Source organism: Arachis hypogaea, chromosome 16, assembly GCF_003086295.3.
Source record: "Arachis hypogaea cultivar Tifrunner chromosome 16, arahy.Tifrunner.gnm2.J5K5, whole genome shotgun sequence".
Classification (NCBI taxonomy): Eukaryota; Viridiplantae; Streptophyta; class Magnoliopsida; order Fabales; family Fabaceae; genus Arachis; species Arachis hypogaea.
Genome location: NC_092051.1, coordinates 143,820,203 through 143,826,054, shown reverse-complemented (window position 1 = coordinate 143,826,054; position 5,852 = coordinate 143,820,203). Strand labels below are relative to the sequence as shown.

The window sequence follows — 5,852 nt, the reverse complement described above, 5'->3', positions numbered from 1 at the left end:
GTAGGTATAGTGGTTTCTATTAAGGATATTAATTAGAGTCAAGAACTTGAGAAAGGAAAAAGATTTCACGCTGACCCCTCAAATTGTTGTGATTAGTGATTTGGCCCCCACCACAAAAGTTATTATTAGAGATTTCTCATAAATTATTTATAGGGTTTTATTGGATTTGCACTCTATAACAAAATTAGTAAATTATGAACAAAGTATTGAATATATATAGAATTAATATATTTTATTTTTAACTTTATAACGATCATTGATAGATCAACAACATTACATATTCAAGAAGAAATATGGAATTCTTAAAGAAAAATGAAAAATAGTTATTACTGACTTTTTTTGGTTCATACTATATTCATTACTTTGGATAAAAAATTTTCGTTTAATAATATATCTGTAACTTTCGCATTTCAATATAACATTTATTAACAACTATTTACCTTTGTCGTTCTCTAGACAACGTTATAAATACAGTTACAAGAAATATTTAAATAATATTTCAAGTTAGTTATAATTAAATAAAAGTCTTTTGACAAACAATTTTTTTTTTAATTTTGTAGTCAATTTCCTGATTGTAGGAGGTTCTTTTCTCATCCTAGAGCAACTATTTTCTTCCTTGGCAATGCAATAATAATAATTATCTGTTACCAGATGTAAGTTTTTTTATTATTTATTATTGTTGTATTTAAAAGATTTTTTATATTAAATATAAATTCCTTCTTGAGAATTATTTAGCCTATTCATTTATTTTATGTTGTATATTGAGCAAAACAAACATTGTTCTGTTATTAAATAAGACGTAAAATTGGCTCAAAAAAAAAGACAAAAATAATTTTTTGTAAGAAGTAAATGCTAAATAAGTACCTAAAAGATTCCAATGCTGATAAAATGGTACTTGATTTTTGTTATTAACAAAATGATCCCTAAAAGATTTTAAATTTTAATAAGCGTGTCCCTAAGTTTGTCGGAGCACATTTCCAACGAACACAATGCTAATGTGGCTAATATGTTTTGATGACCTGGCTAATCCCCCAACCCAACACACTCTCCCTCCATCCCCAACGCACTATCTCTCATCCCCAATGCAACTTCCATTCATATACCGTCAAAATTTTCTAATTTCTAAATGAAATCAGTAGCGCAAGTACCCTTCTCACTCTCCCAGCAACACCAAATTCTTTGTCCCATTGTCGTCTCCTGCGTCATCGTCTTTCAGTAGACATTCGGTGAAGGCAAAGGGCTAAGCGGCAAAGGTTGCACTGGTGGTGGATGAGCAGAGAAGACCACACTGAAGGGTTGAGGGCAGACGTTGAGTGGCTGGCAGTGAGAGCAACGTGAGGAGTTAAGGCAGCGTAGATGGTAGAGGCACGCTCGGGATTGAGGTGCTGAGGGATGGCATGATTGAGAAGTTCGGAAAAGAAGAATAGTTGTGAGCACTCTAATGGGTAACGAACCCGATTACCTCTCTGGATAACCAACCCGCCATCGTTTTCAAAAAATTGACCCACCATCTTCGTCATCAGAAATGTTATCACTGTTGTTGGAGAAAGCAACAGAGTAAGACTGCAAGATCAAAGGGAAAGCTGCGTTGAGAAGGGGGACGAGTGAGAGTGCGAGATCAAGGAGTGGAAACTGCGTTGGGGAGAGGGGAAAGTGCGTTGCAGAGGGGAGGGGAGGGATTAGGATTAGGAGTTGAGAGAGTTGGCCAGGTCATCAAAACACGTTGGCCACATTAGTATCGTGTTCGCCGAAAATGGGCTCCGACGAACTCAGGAGCACGCTTGTCAATTTTTAAAATCTTTTAGGGACCATTTTGTCAATAACAAAAGTCAGGTATCATTTTATCGACATCAGAATTTTTCAAATACTGATTTAATATTTACCTCTTCTTATAAAATTCTTACAAAAAAGGCGTAAAATAAAATTCTTATGAAATTAGCCCCACATTTTAATACTTGAGGTGATTTTCCTTGCTTCTATAGAAGTGGCGGATGGAAAAGTAGAAAAAATAAAATGCAGAAGAAACTTAATTAGAAATAAATGAATATCTTTTATTAGCACTACATAGGCAATCAAATAATTTTTTAACTAAATTCAACTAAATTATTGTGTATTTTTTTTCGTACTTACTTTTTTTTCCTTCTTTGATTCTTACATGTACTGTTGCTGTATTATTATTGTAAATAATATAAAAATAGTTAGACTTTTACATATAAATTTAGAGGTAGATACTAAATCGGTACCCGAAAGATTTTAGTGCTGACAAAATGGTACCTGACTTTTGTTACTGACAAAATAGTCCCTAAAAGATTTTAAAATTTGACAAGCGTGACCCCAAGCTTGCCGGAGCAAATCTCTGACAAACACAATGCTGACATGGTCACCGTATTTTGGTGACCTGGTAAACCATCCCCCAAACCCTAATCTCTCCCTCCCCAACGCAGACTCCCCCTCCATCTCCCTCCCCATCACAACCCACCCCTTACCCAACGCATCCCCCTCCCCCTCCCTCCCCATCGCAGCCCCTTTCCTCTCCCTCCCCCATTGCAGCCCCTCAACGCACACTCTCCCTTCCCTTTTTCTCCCCATCGTAACCCCCTTCCCTCTCCCTCTCATCGTATATCATATAAAGACACAAATAGAAGCACGCACAATAGAAAATAATATCACAATTTAAATTACAATCTACCAATACCATTTGTGTTTCTTTCCAAATGTATTACACTATTCCATCAATTACATTAAAGAAAGAAGAAAAAGAAAAAATTCAGTTACAAATCCTCCAAATTTCTTTTCCTTTGATCATACATCCAGATTCTCTATTTGAAAGATGCTCTTGAGGAGTACATACACTCTATGCTAACATAGTAGATGAACAAATTCACAATTCCACTAAATTCACAATGACCAGCACACCTACAATAACAGCAAAAAATAGCAGAGGAAGAGAAGGATATCAATTGCTATAATAAGCAAAACCAAGAAAATCACGAAGACAAAGTTATAGATGAACATCAAAAGTGTGACCCAGAGATAAGTGATGAACAAACGCTTGAAAACTTTGGGGATTACGAAGACGGTGGAGGAAAAAGAAACAACTTTGTTGGTATAGAGAGAAGTGACAGTGAAGACGAAGACGGTGATGGAGAGGATAGAGAAAGCGAATAGGAAGAGAAGGTAGCAGTACTGGATTGTGAGGACAAAAATCCATTCATGTTTAGTTTGGGAAGAGTCCTAATAAGGGTTCTAAAACTGAGCGAGGAGTGGGTGTGTGAAAAGTGAGTGTGTGAGGATTGCGAATGAGAGAGGAAAAATTAGGGTTAGGGTTATGAGGTAAAACATCTTTGGTAATCTCTTTGGAATTGAGATTGATTCTCTCAAGATTTCTGGGATGTTTAGGAATTGCAACTCCTCTGGTGTTAGATCCATTATTCCTTCTTCTTCTTCTTTTTCTCAGATTCTCGTTTTGATTTGTGATTGCTTTAAAGGGATGGAATTTTGAGGTATCAGATTTTTGTTCTTCTTCGTTGCAGAAATGAGATGAGATGGTATGATATGAGAGGGAGGGAGAAGGAAGGGGGCTGTGATGGGGAGGGAGAGAGAAGGGAAGAGTGTCCGTTAGGGGATGCAATGGGGAGGGAGAGGAAAGAGGGTTTACGATGGGAAGGGGGATTAGAGTTTGGGGGGTGATTTGCCAGGTCATCAAAATATTGTGGCCATGTCAGCATTGTGCTTGTCGGAGATTTGCTCCGGCGACCTCGGAGATACGCTTGTCAAATTTTAAAATCTTTTAGGGATTATTTTGTCAATAACGAAAGTCATGTACCATTTTGATAGTGTCAAAATCTTTCGGGTACCGATTTAGTATTTACCTCTATAAATTTAATATCATTCAACTAGTTTAATGATAAAAAAATATATCATTTAATTAAAAATAATACAGTTAAAAAAATTTTGTATTACAATTAAGATAGTTTAGTATTAAAATAAAAAATTTATGTCACAGTTAAAAAATTTTGGTATTATTTTTCTGATAAATTATGTACAATTTAAATTTTCAGTGTCAAAATTAAAAACTTCTTATATAACAGTTGAAAAATTTTGATACTATTTTCTTATAAATTTTACACAATTCAAAACTCTTCTTCTTTTACATTCTCATAATTCTTGTTTTACCCTTGTAACGAGAATTTATGTTACGATAAAGAAATTTCGATGTCAGATTTCTTGTGTCATAGTTAAAAAGTTTCAATGTTATTTTTCTGATAAATTTTACGTAATTTAAAATTCTCCATCATCTTCTTCTTCTTCTTCTTCTTCTTCATCTTTTTTTTTATTTTACTTTCTCATAATATTTTTTGTTCCATCTTTTTAAAGAAAAAACTCGAAAAAAATAAACAAAAAAAGTTACAATAACTACTTAGAAGAGAAGGTGAAAGGTACCAGACATTTGAAGAAGGAAAAAAAGTGAAAAGTGAGACACAGAAAACTGGAGAGAGAACTGAAAAGGAAAGAGTTTTCTTCTAGATCTGCCTCCTCTGTAGCCACCCTAAGTTCCTCCTCGAAAACCTCCTCTCGTATTGTAGTCGTTTTAATGTTGAGCAAAATTGGCAAGTATAGGAGACTCTGACCTTCTAAAATGCTCGAGCATACTTTCGTGAGTTAGGAGTAGTGCTTCTAACTCTCCTATTAAGATGCTAGTTGATCTAGCAACCACAGATGTAATAGCAGGTGTATACTCCTTTGTCAATCCATTTAAAATTGCACTAACATTATCACTTTTCGTTATTGGTTCACCTACTAAGGCTAATGCATCAATTGTTTCCTTTAGTGCCAGGACATACTCATTCACAGAGCTTCCAATTCGAATGCTGCTTAACTTGCATTTTAATTGCATGATATTGGCTCAAATCTGAAATATAAAATGATCTTCTAATTTTTTTCAGATCTAGTACATGTATAGACATGCTACCATTCTAGTGGTGAAAGATTTTGACATTAATTTCAATAGCCATGACTTGAGTAATGCATTTTGCCGTTTCAATCTCAAGAATTTAGGATTGGTTTTACCTGAAGCATCAGACTTCTTTGGTATATAGATCTTCTCCTGTGATGTGGCTTAAGAGATTATGACATTTTATTGTGAATTCTGTTTAATCTTTTCACTGAAAAAAATTGTTTTCATCGAATTTCATAGAGATTGGTAACATGTGAAGTTTAGAGCTAAATTTGATGAAATTGAAGAAAATCTCATGCCCTAAGCTGTTCAAGCTGTGATGTTGATGGTTTGATGAATCAGAAAGGATTAAGAGAGGGAGAGAGATAGGTTCTTCTCATTATTGGAGAGAATGAAAAATCCCCCTTTGAAAATATGTGTTGAGTTATTACACCTTATATACTATATACTTTTTTGTTATGTACTCTCACTAAAAAATAATTACAATGGTAAACCTATTATTGATAAAGAAATAATCTAGGTAACACCCTCCCGCAAGCTAGAATTGTGTAAATCTAACAATCCTAGCTTGGAAACATTGGCAAGAAAAGGACCCGGTGACAGAGCTTTGGTAAGAAAATCAGCAAGTTGATCCTTGGAACGAACTGGCATAAGATGAATGAGACCAGACAAATGCTTTTCACGAACAATGTGGCAGTCCACTTCAATGTGTTTAGTTCTTTCATGAAAAATGGGATTATTGGCAATGTGAATGGCTGACTGGTTGTCACAGAATAGAGTGATAGACTTTTGAAGCGGCAAGCCAATGAAATCCATTAAGAAAGATAACCAACTAGCTTCACAAGTGGCAACAGCAAGAGACCTATATTCAGCTTCTGCAGAGGACTTGGCAACT

General features: G+C 35.0%; 1 pseudogene; it reads right to left on the bottom strand.

The window, feature by feature from the left end:
* Nucleotides 1-2,881: 2,881 nt before the first annotated feature.
* LOC112805898 (uncharacterized) lies at nucleotides 2,882-3,429 on the bottom strand (annotated as a pseudogene).
* Nucleotides 3,430-5,852: the final 2,423 nt, after the last annotated feature.